This window comes from Anas acuta, chromosome 1 (genome assembly GCF_963932015.1).
Source record: "Anas acuta chromosome 1, bAnaAcu1.1, whole genome shotgun sequence".
NCBI lineage: Eukaryota > Metazoa > Chordata > Aves > Anseriformes > Anatidae > Anas > Anas acuta.
In genome coordinates, this window is record NC_088979.1 from 98,857,040 (window position 1) to 98,881,851 (window position 24,812).

At 36.9% G+C, this 24,812-nt stretch overlaps 1 long non-coding RNA gene across 1 annotated transcript in view; it reads left to right on the forward strand.

Moving 5' to 3' along the window:
• Nucleotides 1-20,117, forward strand: part of LOC137850198 (uncharacterized) — a 53,730-nt gene extending 33,613 nt beyond the window's left edge. Inside the window, exons 3-4 of the long non-coding RNA XR_011092347.1 lie at nucleotides 15,321-15,452; nucleotides 19,678-20,117. This is a non-coding gene — a long non-coding RNA (uncharacterized lncRNA). The remainder of the gene's footprint in view (nucleotides 1-15,320; nucleotides 15,453-19,677) is intronic.
• The last annotated feature ends 4,695 nt before the right edge of the window (nucleotides 20,118-24,812 follow it).

The following is a 24,812-nucleotide window of genomic DNA, read 5'->3' on the forward strand; positions in this document are numbered from 1 at the left end:
TGTTAGAAGTCCATAGTTTATTAAAGGACTTGAAGACTCATATGATTTTTAGACTTAGATTTCAACATGAATCAGAGCTACCTAATCAGGATTTGTAAGATTTGTAAGATTAGAAGTCATTATTTCCTTAAAGAAACAAAATAATTTTATCATGGTCATGAAAAAAAAAGGCATTGCAGAGTATTCTTTATGTCTCTATAATTTATCACTGTCTTTGTATTTAAGTAACTTTATTATATTCTGTCCCAAAAAGCCACTTTATTGTTAAAGGTCTCCAGCATGATATCTGAGTTTGTTTGGCAATCTGGAAAATGCAAATGGCCTTCCTGCTTCTTATTAATATATATTCTTGCTTTGTTTGCTCCTATTACACAGTTTTTCTATTTCGAGAAAATGTTGAAAAAATAACAATTAAAATTTGCAACCATTTACCTCAAAATATTTTGAATGAAAGATGAAGAAAATAATGGTGATGGAAACTAAAATAAGTCTTAAATAATGTGTTTAAAATGAGAATCTTTCACTTAATTTGAATCAAGAGCAGCTATTTTTTAATTATAGAAATTGTGATAGATCAATAATATCTATTTCTATGGGTCCCATAATGCTAATCTGGTTGTGATATAATACATTCTAATGCTAATTCATCTGATCTCCTGAGCTGATCTCTGCTTACTCCACAACACACATGTGCAACAAATAATAAATAAATTAATATGTTTCTGAGTTAAATGCATCCTGAAGTTACATAAATAGGAATTCCTTAGGATTAATAAGGAGTGGTTAATATTTCCATTGGCTGACTGCGTTTGTGAAACTGACATCAGATCAAATCTAGATCAAATGCTAATTATGACAGATTTTCAAAGAAAAGGATTTAAAATATAACATGTTCTATCTGGAGTGATTAACATGATTCTGGTCTATTATTGAAGTGAAGATAAGAAGATACAGAATTTCTGATGTCTAAATATTTCATTTCTGCTTATAAAGAATGTATTTCCTATTAATCTCAGTTGGTCAGAATATGGATTGACTTTTTTCCATAGACAAAAAGGTTTTAAAGAGAAACATTTACCTAGATAATCTTCTATATCCATCTTCTGGGGAAAGAGAAAGGAATACATGCATAGAAGGAATATGTAATCGCAGAGCTATATAATGCAAATTTTCTGTATGTGAGGTCCCTTAGAAACCATTTCAAGCTAAGACAACTCCAGATACTCCATCTTTTGCCATGCCTGGAAAGAATATTTGAATTTGCCTAAGGTAAAGCTCAAAATTCAGTCCATGTATTTGACATAAAATTCATCAGTTAATACTCCTGTATTTCCCAAAATATGAGGTTATTCACATTCATTTACAAGCAGTCATGCAACCAGCTGTCAAAAGGACGGGGGAAGGTGCTCCACCTCAAATCACTGTCCTTAGCCTGCTGCCAAACTGAGCAGGAAACATATCAGGCATATGAATGCAGCTGAGAGTAGGCTTTTCTGCAGCTGGTGAACAAGGTGGGAAGAAGACTGGGTATTGCCAGCTTAGAATGGAAGTTCCATCAGCTCATTCATTCTTTTTTTCTGTTATTGTATAGTCATGTATATGCTATTTGTGTTAATGTTCCATATTTAGTTACTGTAGTTAACAATTTTAAATCTAGGTCAAACCCATAGCATGCAATCAAATCAATATTCATTGTGTTCCTTTCAACATAACAGTCAACAGAAATTGAAAAACATGTCTCTTTAAAAAAGTATCTTTAATAACATGGTCCACTAACCATAATAAAGTTAGCCTTAAATGTTCCTTACCTCCTTCTGTGGTTAGTATTAAATTATTTCAGGTTCAGCTGTAAGCAAAATACTGAAACATTAACCACATATATACTTTGTGCTATTCTAAAAACAGAATTATTATCCTAGCTGCAAAACGTATATCATGAGTTTGGCTGGGATAGAGTTAATTTTCGTCATAGAGGCTCACACAATGCTATGTTTTGTATTTTTGAAGAAAATAGTGGGGATAATGTAGCAATGTTTTTAGTTGTTGCAGAGCAGTGCTTTCACTAAGTCAAGGACTTTTCAGGTTCTCATGCTGCCCTGTCGGCAAAGAGGCTGAGGGTGCACAAGAGGCTGTAAGGGGACACAGCCGTGACAGCTGACCCCGACAGAACAAAGAGATATTCCATGCCATATGCCATCATGCTTGGCAATAATAGATTGATTAGAGAAAAAGAATTGGGAGGACTTTCAGAGTGATGGCATTTGTGTTCCTAAGAAGCCATTATGAATGATGAACGCTGCTTTCCTGGATGTTGCTGAACACCTGCCAGCCAATGGGAAATAGTGAATGAATTCTTAGTTTTGCTTTGCTTGTATGCCTGGCTATTGCTTTACCTAGTGAGCTGTCTATCTCAACAAGAGTTCTTGCATTTTCACCTTTATGATTCTCTCCCCCAACCCACCTGGTGAGAGTGAGAGAGCAGCTGTGTGATATTGAGCTGCCTGATGGGGCTAAGCCACCGCAACGTAACAAAATATTATGAATTTTCTCTTGAATTTCTTGCTGAGAAAATGAAAGCTGGAAAAAATAGGGATGAGCCTGAAAGGGTATGAGTTACCATAGGAAACATGATTGGACAAACAAGGATCTGTATTAAACAAAGCAATGTCAAACCTACCCATACATCATCTAAATTTCAGTGGGTACAAATGCAGAATTCTGTGTTTTTGGTATAGCAAGGATGTATCGTTTCATTTTTCTTAAAAATAATCGAATGATCCATTTCATTAAGTAAAACATATACATGTGCTTCTTCCATGCAGCCTAGTATCTTTTAATTTTACTGTTGATATTGAAATTAATCATATATATCACTGGCTCTAGTCTGAAAGCTTACATGTTACAATGAAGGTTAGTATAAGCAGTGTTAACAAGAAGAAGCAGTGTTAACATGAAGAATTGATTATCAAATATATTATTTGAATATTCACTCTATGTACAGGTTTTATTTTTTAAATGGACAATGAGTTTGAAATATAAAATGCAAGTGAAGGATAATGGTAGTCCCTCCTGTGAAGGGTGGACCATCTGGTGGGTAAGGAATTTCTTCAAAGGCCAGAGAGTAATGGTCAATGGTTCCATGTCCAGGTGGAGGCCAGTGACAAGCAATGTCCCTCAGTGGTCTGGCACTGTTCAATATGTTCATCAATGGCAGAAAGATTGCGTGAACCCTCAGCAAGTTTGCAGATGACATCAAGCTGAGTGGTAGAGTTGATAACAATGAAGGAAGATATGCCATTCAAAGGAACCTGGACAGGCTGGAGAAGTGGACCCATGTGAACCAAATGAGGTTTAGCAAATCCACATGCAAGTTGGTGCACCTGGGTCAGTGCAATCCCAGACAGGAGTACAGACTGGGAGAACTCTTTGAAAGCAACCCTGCAGAGAGAGATTTAGGGGTTCTGGTGGATGAAAGGCAGTGTATACTTGCAGCCCAGAAGGCCAGTTGCATCCTGAGCTGCATCAGCAGAGGTGTGATCAGCAAGTCAAGGGAGGTGATTGTCCCCCTCTACTCTTCTCCCATGAGGTCCCACCTGGAGTACTGTATCCAGGTTTGCAGCCCACAGCACCAGAAGGATGTGGACCTGTCAGAGTGAGTCCGGAGGAGGGCCATGAAGATTATCAGAGGGCTGGAGCACCTTTCCTATGAAGACAGGCTGAAAGAGTTGGGTATGTTCAGCCTGCAGAAGAGAAGGGTCTGAGACCTCATTGCAACATTTCAATACTTAAAATGGTCTTGTAAAAAAGTTGGAGAAGGACTCTTTTCTTGGGTAGATAATGATAGGACAAAAGGGTATGGTTTTAAACTAAAAGAGGGTTAGGAGGAAATTTCTTTACTTGGAGGGTGATGAGGCACTGGAACAGGTTGCTCAGAGAGGTTGTGGATGCCCCATCCCTGGAGGTGTTCAGGGCCAAGCTGGATGGGGCTTTGACTAACCTGATCTAGTGGGTGGCATCCCTGCCTATGGCAGGGGAAGTTGGAGTTAGATGATCTTCAAGGTCCCTTCCAGTACAAACAATTCTGTGATTCTATTCCTATCTGCATTTACCTGTAAATGCATTATAAATTTGATTTAGGCACTAGGTTAAAAAGGGGATATTGTAATGAACGGGAAGTTGATTAGGAAACTCAGTACCACATCCAAAAAGTGTGATCATTTTAAATTTAGATTTTGCATGAAAATCATGTCCTGCTGTTACATGAAAGTTTCTGTTCTTTGAAGGAAAAAAAAAAAAAAAAAAAAAAAAGGTAAAATATCCCAGTACATACTTAACTTTTACTTGGAGAGGAAACAGTAGGATCAAAATCTGAGTGGCTATTGAGCAGAACAAGCCTTCACAGTCATGTACAGCACACTCACTGCAGGTTCCTCATCATTTTGTTTGTTTGTTTTTTTTGAAAGACAGACAAATTTCTTCATTAAGCTATGTGATTTCTGTCCTGATTTTCGCTTCAGCAAGCTAACAGGGAGAGTCACTTTGGTAGGACAACAAGGTGTGCTAAGATGTCAGGAAAATTAAAACAAAATAGGAAATATATTGGTTGTTCAAGAAGTAGTTGGTTAGACTTAACTTACTTTGCTATTCTTACTTTACTTTAGTTTACTTTAAACCAAATATTTCTGATTTCATCATTTTTTCTATTGAAAATTTTAAGTTTCCAGACACTGCTCTGCTTCTAATTTTTTATTATTATTATTTTTTCTCCTCATTCAACTCCCTCTTGATGTCAGTTACCACTTAATATTAGCATCAGCTAAAGAGGAGACATGCCTGTAGACTAAACTCTTGCTGTGATATTTCCAGGAGTATCCTGAAATGTCCATTTATCCACAAGTCTGATCATTGCTTATAATATTTGCTCCATTACACATTAGGACAGCTTAAAGTCATTTTTTTTTTCTCTGATTTTTTATTTACGAAGTGTCACAGTGGAAAAAGGAAAAGAAGAATGATATGTACTTCACTCAAAAGAGCGAAACAGCAATATGATTTATTGACAAAAAAGCTCATGTGACTTAAAGATTTGATGATGACAAGATACACCTGATTATAATTGGAAGATATTTATAATCATACACTATATAAAACACACTATATACTCCTCAAAGACACTAAGTGAAAGACATTATACTACATGAAGACTGCATAAAAGGAACTAGGTTAGGCAACATTGCATCAAGGAGTCTCTTCTGTTGAGTTATGACGTTCAGACCCCCTTGCTTTCTAAACTCTTTGAACTAAAGAGATAAAGAGCCTAGGTGTGGCAGAATCCATTCCTAGTCCCAGATTTGGTCAACGGATTATGTTTAAAAGATTATATGAATTACGTAAATCCTGTATGCTACTTAGCTAAGATCTTAGAGTGATCATAAAGCACCATTACAGTGCATTAGCATGTTGTTATTTTCCCAGCCTGCTTACTGACTCTGTAGCAGTAAGGGTCCTCTCAATCTGCAGAAGTAATTTTGGGAGGCATCTCTGCCCAAGGGGAGGTCCTGGTGTGCAGCCTGCTGTAGTGTCAGCAGAGCACAAAGGGCTTCTGGGCTGCTCACTCTTTGTGGGATAAGATGATTGACTTTTGGTCACATTTGCATACAGATGTTATTTTCTTCCAAATTTGGCCAGTGCTGTGGTTAGGGTTGGAAGGGTGGGGGTGTGTGCATTGCTTAAACTGGACCTTGGCTATTTGTGTTCTGTCTCTCTGTACTGGGTCTGGCTGGAATGTTAACTTTCTCGGCAGCAGCCCATACAGTGCCGTGCTCTGTACTTGTAGCTGGAACAGCAGTGTTATCACACCAGTGTTGTGTCTACTGCTGAGCAGCAGTGGCACAGCATTGGGCCTTCCTCTAACCCTCTTAGGGGGTGGGCAAAAAGTGAGGAGAGAAACATCACTAGGGCAGCTGACCTAAACCAATCAAAGGGATATTCCATACCATGTGATGTCACACTCAGCAATAAAAGGTGGAAACAGGAAGAAGAGGGGAGGGGTGGGCTCTCTTTGAGAAGACGTCTGTCCTCCTCTCGAACACCGGCTGCGTGCGTTGAGGCCTTGCTTCAAGGACCTGGTCAATCATCGCTCATTTGTGGGAAGTAGAGAGTAATTTCTTTCCTCTGCACTTCCATATAGCTTTATTTTGTTTGTTTGTTTTCCTCCCTTCTTTTTATTTTTCCTTTTCCCCTCCCTTTTCCCCTTTCCCTTTTTATTTCCCCTTAGCTAAATTGTTTAGTTCATGGTAGTCTTTATTTAATTATTATAATTATTTCCCTTTAATTAAATTATCCTTATCTCAACCCGTGAGTTGTTCTTTGCTTTACTTCTCCCCCTCCTCATCTAAAGGAGGGGGAGTGAGAGAGAGGTTGTGGGGTTTAGCTGCCCAGCACGGTAAAACCACCACACTCTCCTGCCTCCAGGGTACAGCCATCATGACCAGACACTTCCATCATGAATTGATGGTTATCTGCTTAGGCTGGATTCTCTACTTAAACAGGGAGGTTGTGAAGGAGAGTACACTGTCACATCAAGTCCTATCACAGCTTGGTGGAGAATTGATACCCAAAAAAGTTGGTGGTATTCACAAAAACTGTATATTTGAAAGTAAAAATTTAAGCTAGACCATAACTTATACATTCTACAGATCAAATGCTAATTAATCTGACATTTTTGCCATGGTAGATTAGTAGCAAAGTTAAATATATGGTCTATTTTATACTTAGCATATTACCAATATTTTGAACGCTTGGAAAAGCTGACTCTCTCTAATAATTAGAGAGAAATCTTGTACTATAGTAAGAAATTCAGGGTGATAAAGATCAAGAATTTATCTTTTATTTCTTTACAGTGAATATCCTACTAATCATGAAAATAGGAATTGAAATGGTTTAACTCAGACATGATAAGTAGCTCATAGAGTAATTAAGTTTCACAGCCTTTCTAAAGATTTTTTTTTCCTCATCATGTCTATGAAAAAATAAACTTTTATATTTCCATTAGCTTTGCTAACAAGTAGCAGATGATATTGCTATTGCAAAGTCACATTTAAAGTTCAGGCACTGTGTGTATTTTACTGTTAGAGATTCACAAACTAAATCTTCTGGTAATTTCCATCTGACTATAAAACTATAACATCAATAACTTGTGTGAATATCTTAAATGATAGGCTATAAAATGCATTTCTATTATAAACATCTTTCAAGAACCCTTACGTGACTTTTTTATAGTTCACACTGTTGAAGTTACCACAGTCATCTTTTTCTTATACATTAGGAAACTGATCTATACCACAATACCTCAAAAGGTTGCTTGAGTTGCTGGCATCAATGAGATTTTTAGTGCTTCTAAGAAGCTGTTACTGTAACTGTTGAGTTTCAGAAGATGGCAGGTATTTCACATTTCTACTTTTAAAAATACACAAGTCACATAATTACGTCTTATTAAAATAATACCTTTTTTACTTGTTCTTACCCCAAGTGTAGTCTCCATAATCATAAAATGGGCCCTTTGTTTCTGTCCCTGCTTCTGCCTCTATGTTTCTTCAGGAGTTTCTGTCCAAAGGAGGTCCATTCATTCACTTCCTCTTCTATCATCCATTGAATGCACTTCTCCACTAGCAGAGATGGGTTCTTGTTTGAATTTACTCTTTTCTGATCATAGCAGAAGTCTTTAGATCAGACAACTACCAATTTCTTTCATTCAGCAATTATTCAGAAATATTCTGCTCATACTTCCATAATTAGGGACACAATATCAATTTCCTTCATATATGTATATATCTATATGGATATTTATAGATGTACCAAGATCATTATTATAAGGTCTGAAGGCTGTTGCATGAGCAAGGAAATCTATACTTTCACTGAAATTTCTGAAATTTCTTTTTCTTTTTTTTTCCCCTTTTTAAAATCCTTTACTGATTTGTACTACATTTCAATGATCTTTAAATTCCATGTGGAGATCAGAAATCAATAATATAAAGCGTTTTGATCAGAAAAAAAATATTTCCGAAAAATCAATTTATTTATTTATTTTTTGTTTAGTTTTACAGAACGTATCTTTTGATACAAAATGCCATTTCATTTTAGAGTTTTACTAAAGTTGTTGTATCTATTTAGTAAAGTTGTTTTTATTTTTTAAAGGTTTTCCTCTGAAAAAAAATTATACATTCAAAAGCCACTTATGAGGTACAGTTCACACAATATATTAATATATTCAGTCCTTGACTGTCATCATTTCTCCTTAACTCTCCTGCAAAAACTGTACTTTTACTGTCCTTATCTATGCAAGTGGTGTTACTGAACTCCTTAGGACTACTGATTATGCATTAAGTTAAGCAATTAGTACGGCTTTATGTTGCTACTGCAATGTCTTATGGACCATGTAAATGGTTTCGCATTGCCAGAATTAGAGAGTGGGCTTGAGACATAAGAATGAATTATATAATGTCGTATTGACAAAAACTTTGGAAAACAGTTTTATCAAGGCAACACGTCTCCTTTGAGGTTTATATCTAACTCATTTTTTACACTGTGTTGTTGATGGCAATAGCCAATTTATAAACCCAGTTAGAAAGTTCTCTGTCACAGCAGCAGCCTCATCAGACATATGCCCTGAGATATTTGATTTCTGATAAGATGATCAAGTATACAACTGTGAGTTCTTTATTTCCAAGTGGCTTACTTCCAGATGTATGATGTGTTGATTTCACTTATGCAAGTGGAAAATACGAGTTGTTTGGGGTGGAGATTGAAGGCTCAGTGACGTAAAGTACAAAAGGTTTCTAAGTCCATTGCTTATGAGCTTGATCTTCACTAAATATTAATGATGTTAAGATATGTGGAAGTCTCAGCCATGAACTACTGATCCTCTGTAACTATTTTTTTCAGGCCCTAAATCCCACCTGGTTGAAAATGATTCTTAAGTTTTCTATAAAACATAAATTACTTATTTAGCCAAAAATGTTACTTTTGTGGTCTGTGGAACATTCTCAGACTTGATATGCTCATGTAATTTCATATTAAGACATGAAATTAGCCACTATCTGAAAAGAAGAGTAGTTATCTTCACACATTTGAGCTTTATCCAAAAAATTTACATTGTCAAAATATTCATACTAGCATGAACAAATCCTTGTTCATTGTTGTGCCACTTTCACCTAAAATTGCTCCCTTCACAGTGCAAAATCATTATGAGAAGAAGTTAAGCAAAATCCAGAAAGAGTTGTTCTCAGAGACATTTATATAATACAAATGATAAAGTTTAATCAACGATGATTATCCCATTCCAAAGACTGTGTTTAACCTAATGGTCCAAATCCTCAGATCTTCACTTGGCTGACCTGCACTCAAGTTAATACATACAGAAAGTTTTATATCAGATTAAGATCTGACCAAAAGTTTTATCTTTCTCTGTTAGCACTTAAATTTTTCTTCAGGGAGAGAGCCTGATGGGGTCTTATTTTCTACAAGTACTGTCTTTCAAGTTGAGTGTTATGATTTCACTGAAGAACAAAAATAAAATAAGAATAAATTATTTTCTTAGAATCCATACTTTTTCTTTGTTTTAGAAACATCTTTCTACTTGGGTAACTCTTTACTTTGCTATTTAGATAAACACAGTCACAGGGCACTAAGGGTAGATGAAAGGAATTCTTGTGAGACAAACTTGATTGCTTTTTTCTGAGGTAAGGCTGAATGTCAAGAAAAGATTCTGAAAAGTTTATAAGGAAGTGTATTACAATCTCAAGAGAACGGATGAAATATCCCTCTCTCTGGACATTTAAAATTAAACCGAACTAAACCCTTGAGATTGTGCTTTGAGGCACATTGTTTATTAGCAGGAAAATTAAATAGAAGATACTTTTCACCTTACCTTCTATGATTTTTATGCTGTGTTCTGTGGTCATTTTGTTGTAATAGAGCACATTATTACAGTGCTTCTGGAAATTTTGGCCCACTGAATTAACTCCTAATACATTTAAAATAAATGAAGAAATGGCAGGAGTCTCCTTTGCCTCTAAATGGCTTCCTAAACATAAGTATCTTTGATTAAAATTGAATTTTATTTAGCAGCTGTGTTTTTGGTGCCTTTACTGCTTTAAAATTTACCTGCCATGCTTCATTGTTGTAAAGTACAGGACATGTTTTCTCATTTTACAATATAAAGAAACATATGTATAGATTACTTTTTCTATTAAATTTCTTCACTTAATGGGATTGTCTTTTATTGCTTTATTTCTCCTTGTTTGTTCATGCTGACCTTTTCTACATTTTAGATTAGCTGAATTTAGAACTGAACTTTTAAAGGGCTTAAGCCTTCCTGTACTGGATAATTATATTTAAAATTGATCCCAGGCTCTATAATAGCAGAACTTTGACAGAATGATGTAAGAAACTAGCAATGATGGGTGGACTGCTGAGTTCATCTATTACTGCATCCCATAAAACAGGAATGCATGCTTGATCTTGCAGCAAATAAGAACTTGAGCCTTGGTAGTAATTTAAGGCTACCTGGGAATTAAGGAATCTTCTCTCTTGCCATGGAACAACACATGCTATTTTGCAAGCACTGTGCAATCGTAGTGTATGGATTTATATGGCCAGAACACGGTGTTCTGAGATTTGGCTTCTGGAATGTCTCTGTGGAGACACCCCTGGTCTACACCAAGGAGGAGACCTGAGCACTGTTCTGTGTCTGTGTCTGAGGCAAAGTATGCTCAGCAGAGAATTGCATGGGGATGTGGACACCTGCCTACTTTATTTCCCCTGATGTGGGGCAATGCTATGGTTGCAGGCAGCACACTGATCACACCACCTGCACCTCTGATTTATCCGTAGAGGAGGCATTGCTGAGATGCCAACCGTGATTCCCCATCTTCTTTTATGGCCTCACTATGAGATCATAGGTTTTATATTGTTGCCAGAGTATATATTCTGTTAGTCCTTTGACAGATTTCCTTGGAAACTGGGTTCATAAAGATGTGTTTAGAAGTAATGCATGTCAGAATCATATTTTTTTTTTTCTGTTTTCTTGGTATGTTTTTTTATTACTATTTTTAGGGGAAGAAGGGAATTTGATTTCATAGGAAGACATGATCTTTGCTTACAAGAGCATCCATCTGACCTTTGAGAGGATACAGTAACAGCAGTGTCTAAAAGTAGAACACAAGGAGAGGCAGAAGTGAAGGTGAGAGGGGTAGTGATTTATTAATCCTTTTCAGATAGCTTACAACATATCTTAGGATACTGAAAAGGGATTTAGAATGAGCTGAAAGAAAGCTGAAACCACTCAATTTTAAACTGGAAGGTCAGGAATTTCTACAACCTTTCTCTGCTGCTTGGTAGGTTAAAACACACAGAATTGTTAGCCGTACAGTAAAAATATCAAGCCCAAAAGATTTAGTGAACATCATTTCTAAAAACTACATTAATGCATATGCATATTAGATAACTGCTCCCCATAAGAATCATAAGATACACCAGATAGCTTCTAGACTCATAAGTTTTAGTGCACAATGCAAGTACTCTGTTAAGGGTGTAAAGTGGTTTGTTTAATTAGAAAAGCTATTGTGGGAATTGTATAATGCAAACTCATAGGGAGTGGGTTTCTTTGAGAAGAACACTGGATAGCAGGGCTCCAATGGTCTGACTATATGCATGACATACAGATGCATTTCAATGAATGTATATTGTTTCTCTCTGTCAATGTTTCAGAGTATTTGCTATCTGTCAACATTTATCAGATGTTTTTTGTAATATGCACTTTTCAGGAGACCTAAAACTGTGTAATAACAAAATGAACATGTGTCTTTGTAAATACATGATCCTCATCACTGGGACTGCTGGATGTTGTTAACACTTTTTTGCTGTGTTTCACCATGAATGATGAAATAGAAGAAAAGAAAAACTGTAAAAAAGGAAGCAAACCAACCTTTTCATCAAAATGATCCTGGCATTCTTTATGAAATAAGAGAGAGCCTGGGTCTGACATAATAGACATATGCATCTAAATGAGAGTCAGTATACACTTTAAGAAAGTGTGACAAATAATACATTGATATGAATGCTAAGTATGCCTCTCTGTGTGTTCTGTTTTGAACTGACATGTATCAACTAAAAAATAACCATTTAACTGCATTCAGAAAGAACTTTTGATAAGAGTAAGCTTTGTGATGTGAAAGAGTGGGCATATTTCATCTACTTGTCCAGTAATCTCCATGAATACAGCAACATTAATAGAGAAGAAAGAAATGGAAAAACAATCCTATCACCTTCCAACCTTTTTATAGAGGTGTGGTTTGAGTGTTGAATGGTTTCTCACTCTCCCAAGACTGGACTTTTCTTTCTTAGGTGTTCCCTGCAACAATAATCTACTATTAAAGCTAATCCTCAAAAATAAGAAAACTTTTTGATGTATAACATTATCTTCATACAATTTGTACATAAAATAATAAGTTTGTGTTAGTATAACACCTATTATATTGTACATTAAATTACTTTCTACTTAGATGATGCTAGAATCAAAGTAGAGGTTGTCTTCATTTGCAGACATTCTGATTATGTTTTGAAATCCCATCTTATTTTTGCTGCTTCTCCCCACGTATGCAGCATAGAGTTTGTGCAGAATTCACAATGCTGCCCTAATGAACACTGCCACGAGGAGTTTGGATGAACATTTTTTACCTCCGCAGTGGCCAAACTGGTTTTCCTTGTAGATTTTACTTTGGGGTTCTTATTCACAGATGAGTGGTTCATAAACAATAATGTCTGTGTTCTGACAACACTGTGAGAAAAGACTTCGTTTGTATCTTTTTTATATAGATGGGGATTGAGAGTCACAGACGTTATTGTCTAAAGAACTATTACTTTTAAGTTGTTTGGCTTGAAGCACTTGGGATTTGTCTCATCTGTCTCTAATATTGCATAGCTTTCACATATTTCAGCACAGTTTCCATTGACTTCATATGCAGCCGTGAGTATACAGCAGCTCTGCAACTTAAGTTGCAGATGTCTTAAGACAGACACTCAGAAAATAAGGAATATACAATTACAGTGATCATCTCCAGCAGTCTTCAATGTCTACTACTTCCTGCTACAAATGAACTAGGGCACCTTGAGGCAAGAGTCTCCTTCATTGCCCCATCATTCCTACATCATGTTTCATTTTTCAGCCTGGTCCCTTCTGTTTTCCTGAAATTCTGCAGGGAAGAAAAAATTAAAAAAAAAAAATTGTCATAATGTACAGAAGGGGCTGAATTATATTTATAAACACAGTCTTGATTGTGGCACTTCTCATCTTCATAGAATCACAGAAAGGCTGAGGTTGGAAGGGACCTCTGAATATCACCTAGTCCAACCCTCCTGCTAAACAGGATCACCTAGAGCACTTTGCACAGGATGGCATCCAAGTGGGTTTTGAATATCTCTAGAGAAGGAGACTCCTCCATAATTTCTCTGGGCTACCTGTTCTAGTGCTCTGTCACCCTCACAGTAAAGAAATGTCCTCTCATATACAATGAATTTAATTTTGCCTCTTTTTTTTTTTTTTTTTTACTATTTTTTTTTTTTTTTTACTATTTTTATAATTTTTGTTTTAATATTGAATTATACTGATAGCCATGTGAATAATCAGTGTTACTGGGGCTTTTGATGCACCACATAAACTTCTGTCACCTGAGCTAACAGAGCAGCTGATAGAGCAGTAGGCAGTAATTTGTTCTGTGGGCCTTAATGAAAGGATGAAACTGTCAGAAAATAAGGTAAAAAAAACCAAGACCCTGAATTCTGTTCTTAGCTGTGAAGTGAGCACATACCAGGGAATTAATTTCTAAAACAACTATTGTCTATCTTGTCCATGAACTTTTCCCTTTGAAACAAATTTTGCCTCAAAACAGCAGAAAGAATGTCTGATGCTTGGAGAGGGCTTCTAACTTAATTTCAAGTTTCTTCAGGATGTAAGGGTAAGCCACATTCCAAACAAACAAACAAAGGAAAAAATTCATTAAGGAATTAGCAGTGCATTTTCCCCTTGGTCTTGTTCTTTAAAATGATTAAAAATCTTCACAAAGTTAATAAAGCCAAGATATAATAATAGGTATAATCCATATGGAAATTCTTACCTCAACAGCTTAAATTTAATAAAGTTGCAAGTGACTGGCAGACGGGTCTAAGACAGAAAAATGGTGGTGTGATTTAATAAATGAGAAAACATTTTAATTCTGTTGGATAACTATTTAATTAGATAAAATGGGCTATCAAGCTAATATGGAAGCACAGAATAATAGAATTATTAAGGTTGGAAAAGACCTCTAAGATCATCTGGACCATCCCCTACAACCACTATCACCCACTGGGTGGTATGAAACCATGTCTTTATTATATTTCTGTGTGGGTCCCTTCCATTAAGAAATGTTACAAATATAGAAAAGGTTATGGTTACTTAATTCTTTCTAGCAGAACAATATCTCATCTCTCCTTTATAATAAACAAACGTAATTTGGTCAAGAAGTCTTAACTCTCCTAGAGAGTAGGGGAAAAAATGGTAATGAACTGTTCAACAATTGTCCCAAGATTATTATTTTTTTTACTAAAGAAAGAAAACTTTCTGAAATAACAGCATACACAATGCAATGGTAAGTTCATTCTAGGGAAAAAAAAAATCACAACATGTTGCATACTCTTGGCTAGCAAAGTTGTTTCATTGTCAGTATATACTAAAAATGATGCTTCTTGATGCCTGTCAATAAATGTATTTGCAAAAGGGAAAAGCTTGACTGTGGATGTGAATAGTAAACAACTATGAAATGAATACACAAAGTATTATATTAAATAAGAAGGTATCAGTCAAGCTAGCTTCATTTCAGAAAAGAACTTTACTAATTAAATTTACAATTGTAAAAGTTTTCAAAGCTAGTATGACAATAGCAAATGTTATGTGCCGTAGATAGGAAGAATAGGACCCAGAATGTATGCTGCAATCATTTCTCTTTCTCTCTGATGCTGTATTGTTGATCAGATGCAGTAATTTAATCTCTTAAAAATAGATTTATTAGCTATAGCATGTCAATTGGGACATAGATTTATTTTTTTTTCATATAAGAATAATAAGGCAGTCCAACCTGCCTTTTAATGGAATAGTATACTTGAGATTCTCTCAAAATTGGCATTTTAAAAGCATAGCAAGACTGCTTTGCTAATAAAATCATTCCTTTCAACTTACCAAATAAAAATCTATACAATGATTATTAACTCTGCCATCATTACAGGAAGAAAATCATCACTTGGAACAAAGGAGTTTTGAATTGGAGTAATTATTTGAGGCTGTGTAACATTGCTGTCATTTCAGTGAGATCCTCCTACACTGCCCTTTCACCTCTTATTTAGACAATGGAATTTGGGTGAATGTAGATTTGCTGTTAATAAATTAAATTATTTTCTGTCTGAAATGCTTTCGGATGATTTTACAGTGATTTCTTGGCAACAAATAATTTTAACCTTTCCATTATAAATCCCTCTTGAAATTTGCTTTAACACATAGAAATAGCTACCATCACAACCTTTTCTGTTTTTTTCTCTTCTTTGAGTTTAATATGGGAACCATATGGGAAAAAATGGAGAACAAAACAAAACAAACTAGAAAAGAGTCTTTATCTCTGATTATGAAATTCTGAGCTTTTAAATGGAAATTTTACTAGGTCTTTTTTCCATCAGATTTGTATTGAAACCAGCACTGTTTTCCTGAAATTCACAGAAAAGTGTTCTGAAGAGAGGATGGTTCTCCATACCATGGTATGGTATGGTTCTCCACACCATTCTCTGTATGGTTCCACATATGGTGGAACTTATGACACACTTTATGGTTCTCATTCTCCATATGTGGTTCTCCATACCCTTCTCTAACAGATTCAAAGTAAAAGATATCACTGACACCCTGAGAATTTTTTTCAAAGTCACATTGTACACTGAGCAGCCTTTGTAGCAAACCATTGAGAAATCCATGGAGTACCCCTGGGTGATGGCTTCTTGGCCTGCTGCGCCAGTGAGCAGCAGGCAGGTTGTGCTTCAGGTGCCTCAGTTCCAAAACACATGGTGTCAGGAAAGAGTTGAAATTGCAGGTGAAACTGTCACTGATTATTGTCATTCTCCTGGAGATTGCTGGGAGATAAAAACTGTCAACTATTTGCAGGTGTGTAATGCAGCAAAACCCTCAAGTTTTTTCCAGGTGTGCAGCATATGCCAAGAAATTATTGCTGTTTGCTCAAAACAAGAGAAAGAAAGTAGCACAGAACAGCTGGAAGGATGTGTTTGTAGCAAAGGTACCAATGAAATTGAGAGGACTGAACAAATAGAAAAACAAAACAAAACAAACAAAAAAAAAGAGTATTTTTGGTTTTGTTTTTTAAAGTTATTTTAGGACAGTTTATGCTTTCACCTTCAGCTATAGTAACTCAGATGATTTCAATAGAGTTAATTCACCTTTACAGTTCTCTCTGTTTATAATAAACACAGAAATCACTGAGCATAGATCATAGGCTCATAGAATCATAGCATGGTTTGGGATGTAAGTGATCATATAACTCCAACCTCCCTGACGTGGGAAGGGACACTCGACCCACTCGACCAGGTTGCTCAAAGCCCCATCCAACCTGGCTTTGAACACTTCCAGGAATGGGGCATCCACAGCTTCTCTGGGCAACCTGTGCCAGTGCCTCACCACCCTCTGAGTGAAGAATTTATTCCTTGTACCTAATCTAAACCTACTTTTAGTTTAAAGCCATTATTCCTTGTCCTATCACTACAGTCCCAGTAAAAGAATCACAGAATCACACAGAATTTCTAGGTTGGAAGAGACCTCAAGATCATCGAGTCCAACCTCTGACCTAACACTAACAGTCCCCACTAAACCATATCCCTAAGCTCTACATCTAAACGTCTTTTAAAGACTTCCAGGGATGGTGACTCCACCACTTCCCTGGGCAGCCTGTTCCAGTGTCTAACAACCCTTTCAGTAAAGAAGTTCTTCCTAAGATCCAACCTAAAACTCCCCTGGCGCAACTTAAGCCCATTCCCCCTCATCCTGTCACCAGGCACGTGGGAGAACAGGCCAACCCCCACCTCACTACAGCCTCCTTTAAGGTATCTGTAAAGAGCAATAAGGTAGCCCCTGAGCCTCCTCTTCTCCAGGCTGAACAAGCCCAGCTCCCTCAGCCGCTCCTCGTAGGACTTGTTCTCCAAGCCCCTCACCAGCTTGGTTGCCCTTCTCTGGACCCTCTCAAGCACCTCAATGTCCTTCTTGTAGCAAGGGGCCCAAAACTGAATACAGTACTCGAGGTGCGGCCTCACCAGAGCTGAGTACAGGGGGACGATCACCTCCCTAGCCCTGCTGGTCACACTGTTTCTGATACAAGCCAGGATGCCGTTGGCCTTCTTGGCCACCTGAGCACAGTGCTGGCTCATATTCAGCCGACTGTCCACCATCACTCCCAGAAGAGTCCCTCTCCAGCTTTTCTGTAGGCCCACTTTAAGTATTGGAAAATTGCTGTAAGTTCTCCCAGGAGCCTTTTCTTCTCCAGACTGAACAACCTGAACTCCTTCAGTCTGTCTTCATAAGGGAAGTGCTACAACCCCCTTGATCATCTTTGTGGCCCTCCTCTGAACTTGTTCTAATAGGTTCATGCCCTTCTTTTGCTCTGGGGGGCCCCAGAGCTGAACACGGTACTTCAGGTGGGATCTCATGAGAGCAGAGTACATGTAGAGGTGGAGAATCACCTCCCTAGACCTGCTGGCCATACTTCTTTTGATGCAGTCCAGGATATGGTTGACTTTATGGGCTGCAAGCACACATGGTTATCTTGTGCAGAGCTTCTTGTCAACCAACACCCTCAGGTCCTTCTAGTCAGGGCTGCTCTCGATCCATTCCCTGCTCAGCCTCAATTTGTACTTGGGAATGTCCTGACCCAGATGCAGGACCTTGCACTTGACCTTATTGAACCTCAGGTTTGCACAGGCCCAGCTCTCAAGCCTGTCAAGCCTGTTCCTCTGGATGGCATCCCTTCTCTCCAGTACGTCAACCACACCACACAGCTTGGTGTTATCAGCAGACTTACTGAGGTTGCACTCAATCCCTCTGCCCATGTCACTGACAAAGATAGTAGACAGCACTGGTTCCAGTACTGACCACTGGGGAACACCACTTGTGAATGATCTCCACCTGGACATCAAGCCATTGACCACAATGGCTTGAGCATGATCATCCAGCCAATTCCTTACCAACCGAGTAAGGAATTAAATCCATCAAATCCATTCCTCTCCAATTTAATGACAAGGATATCATGGGAGACAGTGTTAAATGCTTTGCTTTTTGCTAGATGTGGCATCGAGATATTGTAATGACCATTCCCCACCTCAAATCAGTATCTATCTATCTATATATTTGTAAAGGCTGCAAGGATTGAAATCAAATATTTTTCATTGGTATTCACTTCCATTGATATCGTGCTTCATTGAATCTAATCTTGATCTTCCTTCTTCTATTTCAGCAGGTTATTCTCTGCCCTTAACATAAATGACAAGGAAAATAGTTTTCTTCTTTATAACTAGTTTAAAGACATTTGAAGACTGATGTCTCATACCACAATGCTTTTTATGTGTCTTCATCAATCAGATTTTCTAGACCTCTGCTGCTTCTCAGTGCTAATCTCTGGGTTCTCTTCAGCTGATTAATATCTTCCTGAAATGTAGCATTCAAAACCAAAATGCTTTGGGAAGCAGCAGAAACCAACACGTTTGAAGAATTACTTAATGCCTTAGGAGTAAAACTGCTTTTACTACATATTTCATGTATTTGTCTTCTCTTCTTCAACAGTGTGACACAGCTGACTTATGTGCAGTTTTGTAATACTTATGTCACTTATGTTTTGAACTGTTTTTTTAGCACCTATACATCATCTACACCTTAAATTATGTGTTCATTGTATTTTGAATTGGATCCCACATTCTCCAAGGTGCAGCTCCAATTGAAATGGTTTATTATCCCGAGTTCCTGTAAATATGCAGCCCCTTCAATTTGTAGACATACATAAGTTAATCTTATTCTCTACTTTTCATTCATAATTGAAAATCTGAGTCGCACCTCACAGTCTATAGATCATAGTGAAATCCTATGCAATATGTTTCTTCTGCTTAACCCTATATATTCTAATAATGTAAAAATGAAAAGAAAAATATTTCTAAATAGTTTCAACAACCAATTTACAAATAATTGATTAAAGTGGTATTTGAAAGAAGACTTGCTTTTTCCTGATTATGTAACTGCTTACTCACATTTTAGGTATTCATTTAAATTTTCAAATTGGAAATAGATGATCTTTAAAGTCCCTTCCAATTCAAACCATTCTATGATTATATGATAATTTTCTCCCTAACAGTGTAGTTCTACTATTGGGGTTACATCAATAGTCTTACTAGATGTAAATCATAATAAACATCAATTTACCTCTAGCCAAATGAATTTTCAAAACATATTTTTTTTTGTACTTGTGTAATAACACTTTGTCTTTATGTATCGCTCTGCGTCACTGGCTCAGCTACCACATAAAACAAGTTAATCATGTCTCTTTGCAGATGAGAAAGCTGAAGCACCCAAGAGATTTACTTGAGCTTATAGTCGAAAGAAGAATATAAAGCCTGTTTCCTGAAATGAAGTCTGCACATAATGAATATAGTAAGAATTTCTGGGTGAGCTTTTCCCCAGTAATATCATTTCTGCTGACAAAAAAAATTTACAGATTCATTAACTTACCATTCGAAGTTTTTCCATTTTAGCATGAACATTAAAAAATGCAAAACAAAACAATTCCTCAAACACTGTCTTTGTGTTGATCTTTTTATGTGCATGTGTGTGTTAAAACATTGTTAGTAAGTAGTTTTCAGAGACTTTGGTGACCTCAGATATTTTCAGTACTTCTCTGATTCACAACACTTATACACGTACTTTTATATTTTGCAGTTCATCTCTAACTGTAGTATTTGTACATTAAACAAAAGCACATATGCTAAATGTACTCTGTTATCTCTGTCTTCATTTCCTCTTTGTGCTTGTACTAGAGACATATATTTACATTCTATTGGTGCTTTTGCTTACTTTTTTTACTTTCAGTATGAATATTCTGATGAGCCATGTAACTCTGGTCATAGATTTGGTATTGCAATTCTTTATATTTTTATGCTTTGAAAAGTTTCCAGGCTACATATGTCAGTGAGGCTATTAAGTCTGAAAATAAGTGAAGAAGGTATTCAGTAGCAGGGTATACTGCACTGGCAGACTGAATATGTATTTTTGGTCTGGAATGGTGTTGGAATGGTGTTGGCCAAAACAGAGGTATATTTTCACATTATCCTAAAAGGAAGCCAAGTCAGCATGGAAACAGCATATTTCTGTCTCCCCCCTTCAAGAGGGTTCCAGCACATTTTGCTTCTTGCTTCTTTGTGTACTTGAGCTGTTTCCCTGGAGGCTTGTCTTTATTGAAACATGATGCTAACATAGTAACTTTCTCCTTTCAGCCTATGTGCAAAAACAAAATTCAGTACTATCAACCATCTTGTTGTTAACAACACACTGACATTTTTGTCTTCAATTTTCCTTATATCACCCACATTGCTCTGGATGTTATCACAGCCATTTTGCCCTTGAAAACTAGACTGGAAAATGTTTCTTTCACATGAAATCTGCAATTGTAACTGTGAGGTGAGGTGAGGAGATGAAAGAATACAGTTTTTGTTTAAAATCAAACTAACAAGCTGAAACAACCAAATGGTTGACCTCCATTTTCAAATAACAGGTTTCTCCTGGTTTTATCTGTGTGTAATCATTGTGTAGGTACTGGGCATCTGTAGAGTCATCAGTGAGTCTGCTGAAGGAGAAAGAAAGTATATAACTCATAAGATACAAGTTAGGCATGTTTATTAGAACAAATAAACTGGTCTTTCTGTTGAATTTGTATGAGTGACATATAAACTATGTATCCTGCTTGATTTCTCAGATTAAATACGGATTTATGGTTTTGTACTTAGAAAATTTTGTACTGAGGAAAAATACTGAGAACTGAGGAAATTTGCATGTCAGCCAAATTAAAAAGTATTCAAAAATAAGTTGCCCTGATTCTCATACAAATATAAATCACATGCTCTTTCTTTCCTCCCCACCCAGTTTCTGAGTAACCAGCTTGTAAGAGTTGAACATCTGTTGGAAGCCCTAAACAGAGTTGTCCACCCAGAATGGCCAAACTCTTGAAGCTTAAACTTTGGTTCTATTTCAGACATAAATTATGATTTATAATGGGACCATTTTAATGGTTGGAAGTTATGTCTCGGAATTTAATGGTGTAGGGTCTCCTAATCTTTACCTGCATTCTCAGGTATTTCATTTAAGGTTGTTTTCTCTTAATTAATTCATTTTTATAAGCAAAAAGAAGAAAGAAATATTCTTAAGTAAAAAGATCTCCATCTATGGAGGACCTGTGTTAGTTTCTGGAAGATATTTTGGAAACTTAATTGACTTACCTTAAAATAATAACCTTACTCCTTTGTTGTTTTCACTCTCTTCCTTATGTGCTCTTAAGCTCTATGCTCTTCACACAGAGCAAATGAATAGAAACATAGGATTCATTTGCTTTCTGTAATTACAGTCATAAATTTGAAGACATTCTGGGCACCACCCACAACTCCCTTTGAAAGCAGTTAAGGAACCAGGTGCTGGTCCCTTAGAAGAATTTTCTAAGAAAATTAATTTTGTTCTAACTGAAACCAGGACATTAATATATCTCAAAACTTGAAGCTTTGACAGAATACAACACAATCTCAGTTTGTCTGTCTGCTATTAATGCAGGACAAAAATATGACACATTTTACTTTTCTCTCCTTTTAACATGATACTACTTGTAGTCTCATATGCCTGGGGGCATGATTTGAGTTTAGTTTATATATGAAGAGATTTTAAAAAACAATAACTGCACTTTGCCTTTGGGATACCCTAGTCAAACTTTGGGATACTTTGCCTTTGGGATACCCTAGTAAAACTGCATATTGCTTTTCTTAGCATGTTTCTCCCTTTTTTGTGTTTCTTGATCCCCAGAGTTAAAGGTCTGATTGCCAGCTAGACCTCTAGGAAAAGCTCACTTCTGTTTCCTGAATGGGAATCTGCCTCAGCAGACACAACTGTTTTCCTGGTTTGTGTTTTCACATGAGGAATAGCTACTAAGCATTTGTGAGCCTGTTATACTCTTCTCGAGCATCCTCAGTGCCAAGGTTCTTGATATGCCATTTCTGGAATATGCCAGAGTGGAGCTGCAGTGTATTGCAGGGCTGTCCAGCTGGTGTCTGATGAGCCTGCCTCAGCCCCATCATAGCTCTGTCTGCTGCCTGAGCTATTTTCTGCCTTCACATAACATAAAGCTTATCTGCTACCTATGTCTGGCACAAATGGCTATAAGGGAGAAAAGGTCTTGTCAAGAAGTTGGACAGAGTTGGTATGTTATGCTCAGAGAAAAAAAATAAAATTTAATTAAATAAATTTAAATTTAATTAAATTTAAATTAAACAAATTTAATTAATGAAAAATTTAATTAATCCTAATGATTTTTTCTTGATTAATTTTAATACTACCCATTGAATTTCTTTGTGGCTGATGATTTACAGGTGTATATTCTCCTGTAAGTAGTGATTCTCAAGTTTTCATATGCAGATCCCTGAAACTTTTTTTAAATGTTACCATCATTTGCAAAGTGAAGAAATTCTTTATAAGTCCAGCTGCCAGTAGAATTTTACTTACTGGTGACAAATCTTTATTAGGAGGCTGAAATGTGTTGTGAATGAAGTACTCATCTGAAACTCTGAAAAAAAAACATGCTCAGCTGATAACTCAGCTGAGCCACAAACTTCCTCTGTGACCCTGGACTTCACATTTATGCTTTGCTGTCTCTATGAAATTGAAACAGTGCTTCCTTTCCTGAAATGGGTGTTGAGAGATTTATGTTTAGATTTGTTGAGATTTATGTTGTTCAGAATTACTTAAATTGAGAAAGTGTAACAAAAAGGGAGAGAAGAAAGAAGAGTAAGGAAGAAAGGAGGGGACCTATTCATACTCAATAGTATACTGTTATGGCATCTTCCCTTATATGTAGAAGTACTTTTGAACAAATCTGTTTTGTGCTTGTTGTAGCACATGGTAGTGTTGTTTCTTTATAATACAGGGCAAAAGATTAATAAGACTAAAAATTATTGAAATATTTTCAAAATAATCACCTATAATTTCTGTACTATTTATATTTATATTTTATATATCCCCATACATTTGAGATGTGAAAAAAATGTTTGTGGTGGGTTAACCTTGGCTGACTGTCCCATGCTGACCATGCTACAGCAAGACAGGTGGATAAAATGGGCTGAAAAACTCATGGGTAGAGATAAGCACAGGGAGACTTACTGTCCAAGGCAAAACAGGCTCCACTTGGGGAAGATTAATTTAATTTATTTCCAATTAATAACAGACAGAATACTGAAAACTTAAAACAATCTAAAAACACCTTTCCCTCTTTCCCGCCCCTTCTTCCCAGGTTCAACTTCATTCTACATTCTTCTACGTCCTCCCCCACCCCAAGTGGTGCAGAGGGATGGGGAATGGATGTTGCAGTCTGTTCATAAATCTTTGTCTCTGCCACTCTTTATTTGTCACACTCTTTGTCTGCTCCAGTGTAGACTCCCTCCCAGGGGATATAGTCTTTCATGAACTGCTCAACATTGGTCCTTTCCATGGGCTGCAGCTCTTCACGAACTGCTCTGTCATGTGTTTTTTCCACATGGTGCCATTGTTCAGGAACACACTGCTCCTTCATGGGATCCTTCACGAGCTGCAATTCCTTCCAGTAGCCTGCTTCTGCATGGTCTCTCCATGAACTGCAGCTTCTTTCAGGGCATGTCAGCCTGCTCCATGAGGTCCTCCACAGGTGTCAGTGATCACTGTGTGAACATTATCCTTCATGGGTGGTGGTGGGAAAACATTTTCCATCATGGTCTTCTCTACAGGCTGCAGGGGAACTTTTACTCCGTCACCTGGAGCACCTTCTCCCCCTCCTTCTTTGCTGACCTTGGTGTCTACAGGGTTGTTTTTCTCATATTTTTCTCACTCTTCAATCTCTGTCTTTGCAATCAGCTGTGTCTGACATGGGGCAAACCCTGGACTCTTCTCACAAAGGTCACCCCTGCAGAACCCCCATTACTAAAACCTTGCCACATAAAACCAACAGAGTGAGACAAAATGTTCTTCAGAAAGAATCAGCTAAATATATCATTTCAATTAGGCCCCATTTTCCCATAAACAGTGTAAAAATATCTTGGCTTATTAAACTTATACTGTAAAAATGTTGACTTGACCATCAGATTAATTATTCTTTTACAGGAAATAACTTCCAAGGATATGTGTATAGAATCATAAAATCATAGAATGGCTCAGGGTGGAAGGGACCTTAAAGATCATCCAGTTCCAAAACCCCTGACATAGGCAGGGACGCCACCCACCAGATCAGATTACACAGAATCACAAAATCACAGAATTTCTAGGTTGGAAGAAACATCAAGATCATCGAGTCCAACCTCTGACCTAACACTAACAGTCCCCACTAAACCATATCCCTAAGCTCTACATCTAAACGTCTTTTAAAGACTTCCAGGGATGATGACTCCACCACTTCCCTGGGCAGCCT